Below are 19,915 nucleotides of genomic sequence, written 5' to 3' on the forward strand. Positions count from 1 at the left end.
CTCTGTTTTTAATAAGCTATAATGATAGCACAAAATACTGCCATTTTGTGGCATCATAGAACTGGCTGTTGTATTCCATTAGTGCCCCACTGGTGACAAGCTATTTCTAGCACCTCTGCATCACACCCTCATGCACATTTTGCTACGCTAATGTTATAGCAAACTCATGGAATTCATTGCTGCATTTCATAATTCGGAGGGATAGAAAGTCAGGCTTCCTTTAGCTTTTCCTTCTGTTCATAGACAGCATCTCCAAGACAAATTTCCCCTCCACGTCTAAGTGTGGAGAGGCAGCTAGTGCGCATGCGTGTGCCGATGTACCCCAGCTGCAGCATAATTACAGTGTTTCGCCTAGTGAGTATGCTCAGCCTGACTGTGCCATTCCTGACGCTAAGTTTTCATTTCGGGATACAGCGCATGCTCCCACACTAAGTGTGAAAAGCCTCTTTGCACAGGTGCTTGCATTCCGTGCCGGGTATAAGTCCTGTTTTGGGCATAGACACCATGCTAAAGCTGATAGTCTTTTTTCAGAGACTGTATTTCATGCTACTGAGCATGCTCAGGCACTTCCTGCATCAGAGACTAGGTCCGGTAATGAACTCTTTGGCCCTGGCCCTGATGTGGGGGTCCCATATAGACCACAGGGCATCAGGTGTCCTCCCAAATGGCTTGCAGAGGCCCACACCTATGACTTGTCACCGCATTATTGATGCTCAGACGATGACTGGTGAGGTGTTTGGGTCATGGCAGCCATGAGGTCATCATTGAAGTTGCGTTTCCAAATAGGACGCTAGTTATGCCACTCATGACGTGTCACTCTACTTTTGTCTCCAGGAGGTGCATTGTGGTTCACCCTGGTTTGGGGCGGACCCAGGTTATAAAAGGGGCTGGAGCCAACAAGGAGGTGCGCAGTCTTCTATTATGCTCCGAAAGAGCACACCTCCATGTGTTGAACCCATTGCGGCTTTAGGCCAGAGGTAGGCAGGGATCGGGTGGTGGATGCAGGCCACCACCACAGTTGGTAACGCAGAACGGTTAAGACCAGCTCCTGTCCTAACAGTCCTGCTTGTGCAGCCCAGTGGCATTAACAGGCCTGCTGCTGCTGATGCGCCTGCTGTCCACAGGTGTGGCCCCTACGCACACGGTCAGCGTACTCAATGGCCCCTGTGTTGTTAACAGGGAGTTCCTGGGCTGGGTGGGCATGTGGACCCTGTGACGCTAACAGGGCTCACAGTCTCCAGATCCGAATGGCGTCTAACTCGGTTCAGGCTACTATTAGTTTCATAGCCACACAGCTCTGTATCCTCCACCAAACCTTCAAGTTGCCAACCTCTCCTTTTCCAACTGGGAGCACGGTGGACACTGACTGCTGATGGGGATATATACCTTTCTCTTTCTTTTCTTATTAATTTTCGTTATATAGCGGTCACAGATTATATACCACTTTATCCAAATCTGCCAGTCCCACTGTAACAGATGTTGTTTCTTCAGCAAATGTTACAGTTGCTTAACCACCAAATCCACGGACCAAAACTTTTTTCCCCTTTCCAACACACCTGTTCCCCTTTCCAACAGCATCTGTCCTTTTTCAACTCATTTTGGGATATGACCAAAAGTGCAACTGTGCAGGGACACCGAACTCAACGCCATCTCAGCACAGCAGCCATCCCTCGGTCCCTCCGATGTGGACAAGTAAAAGACCATTTCCTCCTATCCATGACAAAGCGTTGAGATTCACTCTGTGCAGCACTGGTGTTTAGTGGACAAGTAGATCTAAGATTGCGTACCACATTCTGCAGATACTCCTGTATACGTGCGTCTATTTCTATGGCAGGAATTAGTTCGCCAAATTTTGTCTTGTACCGGGGATCTAACAGTGTGGCAACCCAGTATTCAGGATTAGTTCAAATTCATACAATCCGAGGGTCATGTAGGTAGTGCAGCAAGAAGGCGCTCATGTGTCTTGTGCATCCAGGAGGACCAAGTCCTTGGTGTGTTGGTGGCAGAGAGGTGAGAATCGTGCATCCTTCCTCTGCCCTCTCCCCCCAACCTCGCACAACCGAAATGTGAGCAAGCTCTCACTCATCTGCTGAGTCTTCCATGCCCATCGCCAGTTCTTCCTCCATTTCTTCATGGGCTCCTGCACTTTCATCAACACTTTTTGCTGATACTATGCGCCCTTGTTAATCCCTCTCCCTCACCATGACTGCCGCATAGGTGCCGCTGACCATCTGGACCTCGTAGATCTTGTTATCCCTTCCGCATATGACTCCTCCTGTACTTCCTCCCCTTCCTCTTGTCCCAACACCTGACTCCGAATAATAATTACAGTGTGCTCCATCATGTAGATGACCAGAATTGTCACGCTGAGAATGACATTGCCAGTGCTAAACATCTTCGTCGACATTTCAAAACTGTGTAGCAGGGTGCATAGGTCCTTGATCTGACACCACTCCAGCAGCGTGATCTGCACCACCTCTGGATCAAGTTATCCCAGGCTATATGTCTTACCGTATTTCAGCAGGGCTCTGCGGTGCTGCCACACACGCTGCAACATGTGCAGATTCCAATTCCTGCGTGTCGAAACATCGCATTTACGGCGTTTAACTGCCAGACCCTAAGACTTCCGGAGTGATGAAAGTTGTTGAGCTGCTGTGTGCGCACGATGGAAGTGAGCACATAGCGAGCGTGCCCACTGCACAAGGCCATGTAGGCCGTGATGGTGTTTTAAAAATTGCTGGCGAATTCGGTTCAACACGTGAGCCCTAAAAGGCACGTGTGTCACATTGCCCTGAGGATGGCCCGCAGCCAGGTTTGCATCATTGCCGCACACGGCTGTTAAGTCACCAACGGAGTCCGCTCCGTCAATTTGTACTCCGGTCGCCAGGTGACAACGTGTTCCTTTCATGAATAGTGCTGATGATGGGAGAGTAGTCGATGCCAGCGGCGCAGGTGGACGCAGGTTATGCTCACCCACTGGGCTGCATTACCTTGACAGATGCAGAATCTCTGGCTGAATGTAGCTGGTGGGTATCTCACAGATGAAATTCCATCATTCAGCTACAACCAATGGGAAGACACCACACCCTTTTTTATGCCCATCCTGTCTGCAGACCACTGCCAGACATAGCTATGAACCTCTGGTTAATTTTACCCCCAGTTCAGTTTTATGATTTTGTGTGCTTGTTACCTGACTACTTTTCCTGCTTGCTGTTTATGTACCTTGTTGGCCGATACGCATTTCACCTCTGCTTATTTTCTGATTCTTTCCTGGCCGTCCCATTCTGTTCCTGTTCCTCAATTAATGTTTTGACCCTGCCTGACTACTATTCTCTGTAATAGCGGTGTGACTCACATTTCCCATACATTTCAAAGTAAAACTTTGACCGCCTGATGGCATTGAGCTCTACTGCCAGCATAGTAAGGAGGTGTGTGGTAGTCCTTGTGCGCAGTTGCAAGGAAGGGTGGCCTGACCACACAGGGTTTGCGCCAAGGTAGAGGACCCACACGAGGTTGAAGAGGCAGAAGCAGTGTATTAACTTCTACATACAGAACAAGGATTGAAACAACTCGTGGGGACAGCAAGACTTGTACAGCAGACCCTTCTCCATCTCTCACCATAGTTTGCCAGTGCCCAGTCAGTGACATGTAATGACCCTGTCTATGCTTACTGGTCCAAGTATCTGTGTTGAAATGCACCCTGTCGCACACAGATTTTCTCAAGGAAGTGGTGATGTTGTGTGCGACATGCTGGTGTAGCGCGGGCATGCTTTTCTTGGAGAAGCAGTGGTGATTGGGCATCTGGTACTGGGGCACAGCGACAGACATAAGGTCTGTAAAATCCTGTGTGTCCACTACGCGTAAAGGCAGCATTTCGGTAGCCAACAGCTTACAGAGGGATAGAGTCAACCACTTAGCTTTGTCATGGGTCGCAGTAAGTGGCCTTTTATTTGACCACATCTGAGGGACAGAGATCTGGCTGCTGTCTGTAGACGGTGTTGAGTAGGGTGTCCCTGGAAAAATGCAGGTTTGTGAGAAAAGTGCAGGCGGAGACATGATGTTGCCTTCATCTTGCCTTCAGATCTGTTCATCTTGTATCATTTTTAAAAAACACAGCAAGCAAGGGTTACTCCAAGCGGAGTCTACCTTTTTTCCCCAAATTGGGCACACAGACACCCCATCAGTGGCAGGACTTGTGCCCTAGTTGCAAACAGGATGTTTTGATTTGCATCAAGCACATTCCAAATCCACAAGCATTTACTCTCCCCAGGATGACACAGGGGTAGTAAATTCCTTCTGGATCCATGACTTGTTCATTTTGATGAACGTCAGTCTGTCCACATTGTCACTGGACAGACGCGTGCGCTTATCTGTCAGCACACACCCAGCAGCACTGAAGACACGTTCAGAGACAACGCTGGCAGCTGGACACGACAAAATCTTCAAGGCGTAACTGGAGAGCTCTTGACATTTTTCTAGATTTGAAGCACAAAAGGAGCAAGGCTCCATTTGCAAAGTCATTGCATCGATGTTCATTTGGAGATACTCCTGTATCATCCTCTCCATCCGTTGACTATGTGACACACTTGATGTCTCTGGTGGCCTTGCAAAGGAGGGTCTAAAAAAATTATGAAAAGATTCCATAAAATTGCTGTTACCAGCACCAGATACGGTCCTACTGGTACGGGTAGACTGTTGAAGATGACGAGGCCGTCCCATGTTTGTCAAGTTACAACTGGGAGAATCACTCCCTTCACCTGCACGGTTGTTTGGTGGAAAAGCCGAGCTAAGATCGAGTAACAGCTTCTGCTGATACTCCTGCATACGTGCGTCCCTTTCTATGGGTGGAATTATGTCACAAAATTTGGACTTGTCCCGGGGATCTAATAGTGTGGCAAGCCAGTAGTCATCATCACTTCTAATTTTGACAATACGAGGGTCATGTTGGAGGTAGTGCAACAAGAAGGCACTCATGTGTCTTGCGCAGCCATGCGGACCAAGTCCACGCTGTGTTTGTGGCATAGAGGTGCTAACCGTTCTTTCTTCCTCTGTCATCTCCCCCCAACCTCTTTCAACTTAAATTTGACCAAGGTCCCCCTCATCAGCTGAGTCTTCCATGTCCATGGACAGTTCGTCCTCCATATCTTCATGTCCTCCTGCACCTTCCTCAACATCTCGCCTGCTACCATGCGCCCTTGTTGATCCCTGTCCCCCATGGTCCCATGCCTGCCGCGTTGGTGATGATGAACGTCTGGACCTTGGTGATGTTGTTATGTCTTGCGCATATGAATCCTCCTGTAGTTCCTCCCCTTCCTGTTGTCCCACCCCCTGACTCCGAATAGTGTTTAGCGTGTGCTCCAGCATGTAAATGACTGTAATCGTCATGCTGATAATGGCATTGTCAGCGCTAAACATATTCGTCGCCATGTCGAAACTGTGCAGAAGGGTGCATAGGTCCGTGATCTGAGATCACTCCATCAGGGTGATCTGCCCCACCTCTGCATCTCGTTGGCCCAGGCTATACGTCATGACGTATTGCACCAGGGCTCTGCGGTGTTGCCACAGTCGCTGTAACATGTGGAGAGTTGAATTCCAGCGTGTCGCCACATCGCATTTCAGGCGATGAACCGGCAGGCCGAAAGACTTCTGGAGCGATGCAAGTCGCTCAGCTGCGGCGCTTGAACGGCGGAAGTGAGCACTGCAGACAGTTTCCGTGCCCTGGTCAGAAGGCCATCTAGGCCGGGATAGTGTGTTAAAAATTGCTGGACAACAAGGTTCAACACGTGAGCCATACAAGGCACGTGTGTCACCTTGCCCAGGCGAAGGGCCGCACCCAGGTTTGCAGCATTGTCGCACACGGCCTTACCAGGCTGCAGGTTGAGTGGAGACAACCATTTATTAAACTCGGACCGCAGAGCTGACCACAACTCCTCAGCTGTGTGACTCTTATTCCCAAGACATGTCAAGCTAAAGACCGCCTGATGCCGTTGCGCTCTGCTGCCAGCATAGTAATGAGGGGTGCGTGATTCCTTCTGCGCAGTGAGAACGCTGGTGGCCTGACCAGGCAGGCTTGGGGCGGAGGTGGAGGACCCAGATGAGGTGGAGGATGCAGAAGCAGTGGCGGAACTTGGACAGACAGAGGATTGACACACAAGTCGTGGGGACGGCAAGACTTGTGCAGCAGACCCTTCACCATCTATCACCATAGTTACCCAGTGCCCAGTCAGCGACATGTAACGTCCCTGTCCATGCTTACTGGTCCAAGTATCGGTGCTGAAATTCACCCGTTCACACACAGAGTTTCTCAAGGAAGCGGTGATATTGTGTGCGACATGCTGGTGTAGCGCGGGCACACCTTTCTTAGAGAAGTAGTGGCGACTAGGCATCTGGTACTGGGGCACAGCGACAGATATAAGGTCTCTAAAATCCTGTGTGTCCACTAGGCGGAAAGGCAGCATTTCTGTAGCCAACAGCTTACAGAGGGATAGAGTCAACCTCTTCGCTTTGTCATGGGTCGAAGGAAGTGGCCTTTTATTTGACCACATCTGAGGGACAGAGATCTGGCTGCTGTGTGTAGACGGTGTTGAGTAGGGTGTCCCTGGAAAAATGCAGCTTTGGGAGGAAAGTGCAGGCGGAGACATGATGTTGCCTTCATCCAAAGTTGGTGCTATCGATGTCTGAGAGAGCTGTACACACTCACTTGTTTCCCCTTCCAAACCAACTGACGACCTACCAAGCAAACTGCCTGTTGCGGTTACAGTGGTGGAAGTTGTGGGTGGAAAAACAGGTGTGACAGCTGTCCCCACAGTCCTAGAAGATGACGAGCGCGCGGATGCCCTGGAAGGGGCAGGCGGTGGATGGTTGGCTCCACTAGGCCGCATTGCAGCACGGTGAGCTTCCCACCAGGCCATATGATATTTATTCATGTGACGATTCATGGAAGAAGTTGTCAAACTGCTGAGGTTTTGACCTCTACTAAGATAACCATGGCAAATGTTACAGATCACATAATTTGGCCGATCTTTTTTTATGTCAAAAAAGGACCAGGCTAGGCAAGGCTTAGAGGCCATGCGACCTGTTGATCCACCCCGAATAATGCTCAGAGGCAGAGTGGTGGCTGAGGATGCAGTTGTAGACGTGCTACCAGTGCTCCGACTGTGTCCAGGAAGGCGCCAGGTTACTTCGACGTCGGTTGCATCCTCCTCCACCGCCTCTATTGACCTCCTCGAGTGTCTGACTGTGGGTTGACAGTAGGTGGGATCTAGAACTTCATCATCAATTGTTGTGTTTGCACTCCCCTCCCCCTCAGACCGAGTTTCTTCTTGCCCTGACCGAATATTTAAGTTGTCATCCCAATCGGGTATCTGCGTCTCATCTTCATCAGTATGTTCCTCATTGCCTATAACCACAGTTGTTGGAAAGGCAGCATTTTGGTAGCCAACAGTTTGCATTTTATGAAAGTCAACCTCCAAGCCATGTCATGCCCTTCTAAAAGCATGTATAACACAGCGAGGGGACTCCAACCACAGTCTCCCTCGTTGCCACTCACTGGGCCACACACACCCCACTTGACTGGCATCGGTTGAGCCCCCTTTTGAAAAAGAAAAAGATGCTTTGCATGAAGCACTCTCAAAAATACGCGTGCCTTTCCCGTCCCCTGGCTGACCCCGGGGAAGAAAAGTCCTCTGAGAGCCATGACTTGTTCATCTTGGTTCTTTTAGAAACACAGCGAGGGGACTCCAACCACAGTCTCCCTCGTTGCCACTCACTGGGCCACACACACCCCACTTGACTGGCATCGGTTGAGCCCCCTTTTGAAAAAGAAAAAGATGCTTTGCATGAAGCACTCTCAAAAATACGCGTGCCTTTCCCGTCCCCTGGCTGACCCCGGGGAAGAAAAGTCCTCTGAAAGCCATGACTTGTTCATCTTGGTTCTTTTAGAAACACAGCGAGGGGACTCCAACCACAGTCTCCCTCGTTGCCACTCACTGGGCCACACACACCCCACTTGACTGGCATCGGTTGAGCCCCCTTTTGAAAAAGAAAAAGATGCTTTGCATGAAGCACTCTCAAAAATACGCGTGCCTTTCCCGTCCCCTGGCTGACCCCGGGGAAGAAAAGTCCTCTGAGAGCCATGACTTGTTCATCTTGGTTCTTTTAGAAACACAGCGAGGGGACTCCAACCACAGTCTCCCTCGTTGCCACTCACTGGGCCACACACACCCCACTTGACTGGCATCGGTTGAGCCCCCTTTTGAAAAAGAAAAAGATGCTTTGCATGAAGCACTCTCAAAAATACGCGTGCCTTTCCCGTCCCCTGGCTGACCCCGGGGAAGAAAAGTCCTCTGAGAGCCATGACTTGTTCATCTTGGTTCTTTTAGAAACACAGCGAGGGGACTCCAACCACAGTCTCCCTCGTTGCCACTCACTGGGCCACACACACCCCACTTGACTGGCATCGGTTGAGCCCCCTTTTGAAAAAGAAAAAGATGCTTTGCATGAAGCACTCTCAAAAATACGCGTGCCTTTCCCGTCCCCTGGCTGACCCCGGGGAAGAAAAGTCCTCTGAGAGCCATGACTTGTTCATCTTGGTTCTTTTAGAAACACAGCGAGGGGACTCCAACCACAGTCTCCCTCGTTGCCACTCACTGGGCCACACACACCCCACTTGACTGGCATCGGTTGAGCCCCCTTTTGAAAAAGAAAAAGATGCTTTGCATGAAGCACTCTCAAAAATACGCGTGCCTTTCCCGTCCCCTGGCTGACCCCGGGGAAGAAAAGTCCTCTGAGAGCCATGACTTGTTCATCTTGGTTCTTTTAGAAACACAGCGAGGGGACTCCAACCACAGTCTCCCTCGTTGCCACTCACTGGGCCACACACACCCCACTTGACTGGCATTGGTTGAGCCCCCTTTTGAAAAAGAAAAAGATGCTTTGCATGAAGCACTCTCAAAAATACGCGTGCCTTTCCCGTCCCCTGGCTGACCCCGGGGAAGAAAAGTCCTCTGAGAGCCATGACTTGTTCATCTTGGTTCTTTTAGAAACACAGCGAGGGGACTCCAACCACAGTCTCCCTCGTTGCCACTCACTGGGCCACACACACCCCACTTGACTGGCATCGGTTGAGCCCCCTTTTGAAAAAGAAAAAGATGCTTTGCATGAAGCACTCTCAAAAATACGCGTGCCTTTCCCGTCCCCTGGCTGACCCCGGGGAAGAAAAGTCCTCTGAGAGCCATGACTTGTTCATCTTGGTTCTTTTAGAAACACAGCGAGGGGACTCCAACCACAGTCTCCCTCGTTGCCACTCACTGGGCCACACACACCCCACTTGACTGGCATCGGTTGAGCCCCCTTTTGAAAAAGAAAAAGATGCTTTGCATGAAGCACTCTCAAAAATACGCGTGCCTTTCCCGTCCCCTGGCTGACCCCGGGGAAGAAAAGTCCTCTGAGAGCCATGACTTGTTCATCTTGGTTCTTTTAGAAACACAGCGAGGGGACTCCAACCACAGTCTCCCTCGTTGCCACTCACTGGGCCACACACACCCCACTTGACTGGCATCGGTTGAGCCCCCTTTTGAAAAAGAAAAAGATGCTTTGCATGAAGCACTCTCAAAAATACGCGTGCCTTTCCCGTCCCCTGGCTGACCCCGGGGAAGAAAAGTCCTCTGAGAGCCATGACTTGTTCATCTTGGTTCTTTTAGAAACACAGCGAGGGGACTCCAACCACAGTCTCCCTCGTTGCCACTCACTGGGCCACACACACCCCACTTGACTGGCATCGGTTGAGCCCCCTTTTGAAAAAGAAAAAGATGCTTTGCATGAAGCACTCTCAAAAATACGCGTGCCTTTCCCGTCCCCTGGCTGACCCCGGGGAAGAAAAGTCCTCTGAGAGCCATGACTTGTTCATCTTGGTTCTTTTAGAAACACAGCGAGGGGACTCCAACCACAGTCTCCCTCGTTGCCACTCACTGGGCCACACACCCCCCACTTGACTGGCATCGGTTGAGCCCCCTTTTGAAAAAGAAAAAGATGCTTTGCATGAAGCACTCTCAAAAATACGCGTGCCTTTCCCGTCCCCTGGCTGACCCCGGGGAAGAAAAGTCCTCTGAGAGCCATGACTTGTTCATCTTGGTTCTTTTAGAAACACAGCGAGGGGACTCCAACCACAGTCTCCCTCGTTGCCACTCACTGGGCCACACACACCCCACTTGACTGGCATCGGTTGAGCCCCCTTTTGAAAAAGAAAAAGATGCTTTGCATGAAGCACTCTCAAAAATACGCGTGCCTTTCCCGTCCCCTGGCTGACCCCGGGGAAGAAAAGTCCTCTGAGAGCCATGACTTGTTCATCTTGGTTCTTTTAGAAACACAGCGAGGGGACTCCAACCACAGTCTCCCTCGTTGCCACTCACTGGGCCACACACACCCCACTTGACTGGCATCGGTTGAGCCCCCTTTTGAAAAAGAAAAAGATGCTTTGCATGAAGCACTCTCAAAAATACGCGTGCCTTTCCCGTCCCCTGGCTGACCCCGGGGAAGAAAAGTCCTCTGAGAGCCATGACTTGTTCATCTTGGTTCTTTTAGAAACACAGCGAGGGGACTCCAACCACAGTCTCCCTCGTTGCCACTCACTGGGCCACACACACCCCACTTGACTGGCATCGGTTGAGCCCCCTTTTGAAAAAGAAAAAGATGCTTTGCATGAAGCACTCTCAAAAATACGCGTGCCTTTCCCGTCCCCTGGCTGACCCCGGGGAAGAAAAGTCCTCTGAGAGCCATGTCCACATTGTCAGTGGACAGACACGTGTGCTTATCTGCCAGCAGACCCACAGCAGCACTGAAGACAGGTTCAGAGAGAACGCTGGCTGCAGGACACGACAAGATCCCCAAGACGTACGTGGCGAGCTCAGGCAATTTATCAAGATTGGAAGCCAAGAATGAGCAGGGCTCAAGTTGCACAATAATGGCATGTTTCCTTGCATATACTCATATATCTGTGTGTCCTCCTCTTTTTCCTTGTCCAGCTCTTTTGTTTTCGCATGAGTATATGTCCTTGTCACTTTCCCATGTGTTGTGAGTTGTTTGTGACCTTTTGGACACCTTTGAGGGTGTTTTCTAGGTGTTTTTCTGTGTTTGTGATTGCCTGCCATTGTTTCCTATGCAGTTCGAGTACGGTTCGTCGAACGTTCGACGAACCGAACTCGAACAGGAGGTCCGTTCGGCGAACCAACCTCGAGCCGAACCGCGACCGGTTCGCTCATCTCTAGTGTCTACAAACTCACACCGACCTGAGGCATCACATAGATACCTCAGTTTTACCATATAGTGAACACGGTGAATAAAATATCCCAAAAACTATTGTACGATCCCACTTTTTTTGCAATTTTTCCGCACTTGGAATTTTTTTGCCGTTTTCCAGTACACTATATGGTAAAAGTTATGGTTTCATTTAAAAGTACAACTCGTCCCACAAAAAACACGCCCTCATATGGCAAGATTGATGGAAACATAAAAAAGTTACGCCTCTCGGAAGAAGGGGAGCAAAAAACAAAAAACGCAAAAACGGAAAGTGCCCGGGGGCTGAAGGGGTTAAGAGACTAACTTAATTTATTTGCTTTGTTGTACTAGATCCTTTGCCTTGACATAACGACTTACCTGCGATCCCAAAAACGATGCGACCTGATAGGGATCGCAGGTAAGTCGCTGGGAGGTCGCAGGTGAGATGTCACACAGACAGATCTTACCAGCGATGCAGAACAATACAGATCGCAGTAGCGACCTGTATAACGATCTCAGCAGTCACTGGGACCCTGTCACACAGTGTCAAACACAGCGATGTGTCCTGCCCAGCAGGACATCACCTTTGAAGAAAATGACCTGGACCATTCTGCAACGACTAGAGATCTCACAGCAGGGGCCTGATCGCTGGTAAGTGTCACACATAACGAGATCGCTAACGGGATCGCAACTGCGTCACCAAAACGGTGACTCAGCTGCGATCTCGCTAGCGATCTCGTTATGTGTGACAGTACCTAAAGGCTCTGCTTAAAATAGCCGAAATGTTGGCATAAGGAGTTTTTGGTGTGACTTTTTGCAGAAATCACTTAAAAATAAATTAAAAAATCATTTATCACCACTCTTTGTGTGCCAGAAATTTCCTCCATTATATGGTATCCTCATAAATGTCACACTTCAGATGAAATGGAGGGGATCGTGCATAGGTCCCAATGCCGATGAGAACAGATTCCAGTTTAGATTAATTGTACTGAATGTGCTTTAAGAATTGTATTTATTATAGTCAGAAAAGTAGTTAAAAACAGCGCATCATGTCATGACAACAAACACATGAAGTAATCCACTTCATGTACTCACAGCTTGTGAAAAAAAGGTGGATTGCTTCATTCATTTGCACTTTCTCTCGTTTATGCAGCTTTCCTCAGAAACTGTCCAGCACTTCTGTCCATAAAAAGGTTTCTGGTGGACGAGCGTGTGACCAGCCAGTCCATCATTCTCCTCTAGTAAGAAAAAGCTACTTTTTAGTGTGAGGCATTTTACAATTGGAGATGTCTAATAGGTTGTTTTGGTTACATGTTCCTCAATGTTCTTGACATGACTATGACTTGGTCATGTGATTTTAACCATCATTATATTTTGTTTAGGTTAATATCACTTTTGAGATTGATTGATTGATTGATCTAAAGCCAGCTTTACACCTTACAATTAGGTATGCGATCTCGTATGCGATGTGACACGCCCAGGTCGCATATGCGATTGAATGAGATTGCACGTAGGTCGTTCATTTGCTGTCACACGTGCGTTAGTAGTCTATGTTAAATTGATCAATTTTGTGTGCGATCCTTTAGATCATGTGTTCTGTGACGTATGCATTGGGCACCTTTTTTTTTTTTTATTTACTGACTTGCCAAGCGTGTGTAATGTGTAGAGATGCGTTTTTACTATGTCATCTGCCATTAAGCTCTGCTACATGGCCGCTGACAGCAGACACAGACAGCCATGTAGCAGAGCTGAATGGCAGATGACAGCAGACACACAGACAGCTCTGTCTGTGTCGCGTCCCGATTAGCGGTCACCAGTGAAGGGCTCACCGGTGACCGCTAAACTCCTGAGTGACTGAATTGAGCAGCCCTCTCTCATACTCACCGATCCCCGATCCCCGGCGCTGCACGGCGTTCACACTGCTCCGGCGGCTTTTACTATTTTGAAAAAGCTGGCCGCCCATTAAACAATCTCGTATTCCCTGCTTTCCCCGCCCACCAGCGCCTATGATTGGTTACAGTGAGACACGCCCCCACGCCAAGTGACAGGTGTCACACTGCACCCAATCACAGCAGCCGGTGGGCGTGTCTATACTGTGCAGTGAAATAAATAATTAAATAATTAAAAAAAACGACGTGCGGTCCCCCCCAATTTTAAAACCAGCCAGATAAAGCCATACGGCTGAAGGCTGGTATTCTCAGGATGGGGAGCTCCACGTTATGGGGAGCCCCCCAGCCTAACAATATCAGCCAACAGCCGCCCAGAATTGCCGCATACATTATATGCGACAGTTCTGGGACTGTACCCGGCTCTTCCCGATTTGCCCTGGTGCGTTGGCAAATCGGGGTAATAAGGAGTTATTGGCAGCCCATAGCTGCCAATAAGTCCTAGATTAATCATGTCAGGCGTCTATGAGACACCTTCCATGATTAATCTGTAAATTACAGTAAATAAACACACACACATGAAAAAATCCTTTATTATAAATAAAAAACACAAACATATACCCTGGTTAACCACTTTAATCAGCCCCAAAAAGCCCTCCTTGTCCGGCGTACTCCAGGATGGTCCAGCGTCGCATCCAGCGCTGCTGCATGGAGGTGACCGGAGCTGCAGCAGACACAGCTGCTCCTCTCACCTCCACGCAGCAACTGAGGTGAGTAGCGCGATCAGCTGAGCTGTCACTGTGGTTACCCGCGGCCACTGCTGCATCCACCGCTGGATCCAGTGACAGCGGGTAACCTCAATGACAGCTCAGCTGATCGCGCGGCTGTCTTCAGTTGCTGTGTGGAGGTGACCGGAGCGGCTGTGTCTGCTGCAGCTCCGGTCACCTCCATGCAGCAGCGCTGGATGCGACGCTGGAGCATCCTGGAGTACGCCGGACATGGAGGGCTTTTTGGGGCTGATTATGAGAGAGGGGGTAAGAGGGTAAGACTGACATGGACAGAGAGAGAGGGACAGAGATAGTGACGGACTGACAGAGATTAGTGAATGACAGACATTGTGAGGCGCTTCAGAACGCAGCTTTTTAGCTGCGCTCTGAAGCAGACCTTTTTTAAGCTGCGGTGCAGAGCGCACACCTGCGCACATAGCCTCAGACATCAAAATCGTATGAGGGATGTCACACGTTACAATTGACTAGGTTCATACAACAAAATGTCCAATGTATGAGGAATAAACGACGTGTATGCGATCACCGTATTTTCGTTCAATCTTGATCGCATGTTGGTTTCACGCGCAAATACGTCACGAACGATGCCGGATGTGCGTCACTTACAACTTGACCCCGACGACGGATTGAAAGATCTATTGAAGTGTGTAAAGCAGGCTTAAGATTGGTGATATAGGTCTAACCATCACTATATTTTGATTGGATTGACACCATCTTAGGAACTGATTGGCTCTTCTATACTATGACCAATAGATCAGTAGACAGTAAAGTTTGAGTTCGGGTTCTGAGATAACGTGAACTTGCATCCGAACCCCTAACTTGGACTTTACAGTTATGGGATGGGGCGGGGGGTCTTCTGTAAAATAAAGAAAATAGTTAATAATAAAAATTGTCATTATACTTACCGCTCCCGTGACGCGTCCTGGAGACCCGCTCAGCATCTGTCTCCTGGGCATTTCTGCTTCAGAGTCTGATCATTAACTTCCAGGGGTATTCACTGCACTGCTGATCACTGGGCAGACTTTGGCTGTTTTTGCACATGTTTTCTGGGACTTTAGGGTTCACCAGAGTTCATGGCTTAGCTATGGATTGAACTTTGACTGTCACTGTCAGCCTGCTTTTCGCTCTGTATAGACATATTTGTCTGTACAGAGCAATGAAGCAGAGCTGACATTGCTCTCCCTGTGGACTACGTCGAAAAAAGGATTTTTTTATAATCAAGATGGAGTCTCTAAATGTTTTTTTTTGCTTTATTTCTAAAACAAAAAAATGTTCTATGTGGTGTGTTTTTTCTTTTTACTGTTTACTAGAAATTCTTGGTGGCTTTGTCTAATTTGGCGTGACACCATTCATTTTGGTTTTAGTACCAGCTGAGAATACAAAGCTGGTATTAACTCCATTATTACCCAGCATGCCACCACAATCAGGGTCGCTGGTCGAGCTGGGTAAAGCGCCTGGAAATTGCGTTAACAATGTGCAATTTTCAGGGGCGGCTGCGGGCTGCAGAGAATCCCAGCCCCCAGCTGCCTGGTTTTACCTGACAAGCAATCAAAATACAGCGGGAGACCACGCATTTTTTTTAAATAATTAAAAAAAAATAATGGTTTTCCTTGTATTTTGATTGCCAGCCAAGGTAAAGCCAGGCTGATGGGGATGCAGCTCACAGCCATCAGCTTTATCTGCGCTGAGAATCAAAAATACCACGGAGCACTACGTAATTATTTTAATTATTTAGTTTTACACTACTATACTATATGTGTGAGGGACCCAACAGCTAATCTCAGATGCTGTCACGCAGAATGGGAGTCTGTGATTGGCTTTTCCTGAGAGGAACGAATCAGCTGCATGGAAATACATGCAGCCGACCCACTCCTGTAAGGAGAATGTGCACTGTGTCGGATGATACCGATGCGAGACTCGTTCAGAGACAGTAAAAGTTCAATTGAGTCCATGGCTCATGGACTCGGGTGAACCCTAACGTCACCGCGAACACGGCCGAACAAAGCCGAAAACTGCAGAGTGACGAGTAGTGCAGTGAATACCACCGGATGTTATTGATTGGGCTTGGAAGCAGAAGCAGCCGGGAGACAGTGGCTGAGTGGGTCTACAGGATGCGTTGCGGGACCGGTAAGTATAATCATAATGTTTTTTACAAATGTGCTTTATTTACAGCCCCTGGACCTGAACTGGACCCAATCTGTAACACGAGCTTCCCAGGAAAACTCATCTTCGGGACAGTGTGCACGAACACGGTGTTCGGTACGGACCCCGAACTCTACAGTTCGGGTTTGCCCATCACTAGTTGTGATGTCTTTGTGTTTACATTAATATACCTTTTTGTGCACTGGATTTTCATATGTGATGTCTTTGGATATTTTAATGTACCTTAATAAAAGTTATACATTTTAGACTATTTTGTACAGTGATTTGATACTTTTTGAAACACTAGATATAAATTATTTCAATGACTTTAACATGTTCCTCCACTGGCAGCCATTGTATTGACAGAAGTGCTAGTCTCATTGCTTAATAAAAAAACAAAAAATACTTATCAGCCACTCCATCAAGAACTGCAATTCCTGGTATAGGGAAAGAGATGCACGGATCAGAGTCCAGCTGATCACCAGAAGCAATCCCAAAAAAATCCAAGAAAAATCCAGCAATCCCAAATGAAAAAAATTCCAAGACTTTATTTCACATTTTAAAATTCCGTGGTTAAGACTCAATTAACCCCTTCACTCCCGGGCGCTTTCCGTTTTTGCGTTTTTTTTTGCTTCCCTTCTTCTGAGAGCCGTAACTTTTTTATTTTTCTGTCAATCTTGCCATATGAGGGCTTGTTTTTTGAGGGATGAGTTGTACTTTTAAATGAGACCATAAGTTTTACCATATAGTGTATTGGAAAACAGCAAAAACTCCGGGCCGAGTGAAGCCAAAAGTGACTCATGATAGCTACAGGTGTCATCACATAACCCTGTGTTACCATGGCAACCACCGATAGTCATATGAGCACGCACATGACTTCCGGTGGGGGTGGCGGTAAGTGAAAATAATGGCCGCGAGCATATACATCTCGCTGCCAGACTTTGATAGCGAGATGTAAGGGGTTAAATGTTGCGGGTGTAATGTGATTCCACTCGTAACATGCAGGCACACGTCAGCTGTTGAAAACAGCTGAATTGTGCGTGGATCGCCGCGACCTACCCACATCAGGGGGCGGGGATTAACCTCACATGATCTATGATGGATAGATCCGTCATGGGTCGTGAAGGGGTTAGAAGGGAAACAGATGACGCGATTCAGATCCAACAGATCCTTACTCATATGTGAGATATTATCTGATTATTTTATAGGCAGAGTAGGGCTATACTAACTTGATGACATTGTAGGACAGCAGTCCACTTGCTTGTAGTATCTGGTCCGTGGACAGATACATGACCCAGCATACATATTAGGTCGCTCTCCTTGCTGCTAATATTAGATTGGGGCCCTTCTTCCAGGGGGACCTCTCTGCTGTTTTCTACCCGATTGTTTCTTGTACTTATGGGTATGCCTTTCCATATTATTGGATTTGTTCCTTATAATTGCTGGTCCTTTTGGCTGCCTTAAGCCATGTGTCATCTTTACACTTAAGTGATAATTGTTCCTCATATGCCTTATTGGGCATTTGTTAGTATTATTTGTCGGATTACTGCTATATCTCTAAACATAAACATGTTTTGCATATGCAGTGCTGTCCTGCCACTCCATGAGTAGTCATCATTTATCGTACATTTCATCTAGCATTGGTCTGCACTACTTTCTTTGTAAACTGTTACATTGTGACATGTTTGTAACATGCAGTGCTTTCCTGCAATTTATGCAGTGATTACTGTTAGTGTACACTCAACCTGGCATTGGTCTGCACTCCTTTCTTTGTAAACTGACATAATCATGATGTTTTGTATTTGTAGTGCTCTCCTGTCACTCCATGAATGATTATTGTTTATTGCATATTTAATCTGACATTGGTTTGCACTACTATTTTTGTTAACTGAAGAAAAAACAAAAAGCCAGCACCAAATGTGCACTACAGCACTAAACATTCCAAACTGTACTTATTATAAAAAAATTTTTTTGAGATTTTTGGCAAAAAATTGCAATTTCTTGAGCTGCTTCGCCACGTCACGGCAAATCTCATTTGAAGCAGTCCTACACTAAAATATTTTTATAAAATGTGCCATGCGGCCTCACATATGCATAGAACTGCTCTTAGCAGCACTCACCTGGTCTATTTCAATCCCGTACCCATGACTGAGTCATGGCTGTGGGCGGGACAGGTCCAAGCAAATGCTGCATGAAGTAAATAGCCTGTGGACAAAGCCTGATGACTTAATGTGAACAGTCACCAACCGCCAAAATCCAGACAGATGGAATACATCCAAAATTGGGGTGCATAGCAAGGTGGAGGTCAACCACCGACCAATTCAATGAAGAAAAAACAAAAAGCCAGCACCAAATGTGCACTACAGCACTAAACATTCCAAACTGTACTTATTATAAAAAAATTTTTATAATAAGTACAGTTTGGAATGTTTAGTGCTGTAGTGCACATTTGGTGCTGGCTTTTTGTTTTTTCTTCATTGAATTGGTCGGTGGTTGACCTCCACCTTGCTATGCACCCCAATTTGGGATGTATTCCATCTGTCTGGATTTTGGCGGTTGGTGACTGTTCACATTAAGTCATCAGGCTTTGTCCACAGGCTATTTACTTCATGCAGCATTTGCTTGGACCTGTCCCGCCCACAGCCATGACTCAGTCATGGGTACGGGATTGAAATAGACCAGGTGAGTGCTGCTAAGAGCAGTTCTACTATTCATATGTGAGGCCGTATGGCACATTTTATAAAAATATTTTAGTGTAGGACTGCTTCAAATGAGATTTGCCGTGACGTGGCGAAGCAGCTCAAGAAATTGCAATTTTTTGCCAAAAATCTCAAAAAATTTTTTAGAATAAGTACAGTTTGGAATGTTTAGTGCTGTAGTGCACATTTGGTGCTGGCTTTTTGTTTTTTCTTCATTGAATTGGTCGGTGGTTGACCTCCACCTTGCTATGCACCCCAATTTGGGATGTATTCCATCTGTCTGGATTTTGGCGGTTGGTGACTGTTCACATTAAGTCATCAGGCTTTGTCCACAGGCTATTTACTTCATGCAGCATTTGCTTGGACCTGTCCCGCCCACAGCCATGACTCAGTCATGGGTACGGGATTGAAATAGACCAGGTGAGTGCTGCTAAGAGCAGTTCTACTATTCATATGTGAGGCCGTATGGCACATTTTATAAAAATATTTTAGTGTAGGACTGCTTCAAATGAGATTTGCCGTGACGTGGCGAAGCAGCTCAAGAAATTGCAATTTTTTGCCAAAAATCTCAAAAATTTTTTTATAATAAGTACAGTTTGGAATGTTTAGTGCTGTAGTGCACATTTGGTGCTGGCTTTTTGTTTTTTCTTCATTGAATTGGTCGGTGGTTGACCTCCACCTTGCTATGCACCCCAATTTGGGATGTATTCCATCTGTCTGGATTTTGGCGGTTGGTGACTGTTCACATTAAGTCATCAGGCTTTGTCCACAGGCTATTTACTTCATGCAGCATTTGCTTGGACCTGTCCCGCCCACAGCCATGACTCAGTCATGGGTACGGGATTGAAATAGACCAGGTGAGTGCTGCTAAGAGCAGTTCTACTATTCATATGTGAGGCCGTATGGCACATTTTATAAAAATATTTTAGTGTAGGACTGCTTCAAATGAGATTTGCCGTGACGTGGCGAAGCAGCTCAAGAAATTGCAATTTTTTGCCAAAAATCTCAAAAATATTTTTATAATAAGTACAGTTTGGAATGTTTAGTGCTGTAGTGCACATTTGGTGCTGGCTTTTTGTTTTTTCTTCATTGAATTGGTCGGTGGTTGACCTCCACCTTGCTATGCACC

The sequence above is a fragment of the Anomaloglossus baeobatrachus genome, chromosome 2, assembly GCF_048569485.1.
Source record: "Anomaloglossus baeobatrachus isolate aAnoBae1 chromosome 2, aAnoBae1.hap1, whole genome shotgun sequence".
Lineage (NCBI taxonomy): Eukaryota > Metazoa > Chordata > Amphibia > Anura > Aromobatidae > Anomaloglossus > Anomaloglossus baeobatrachus.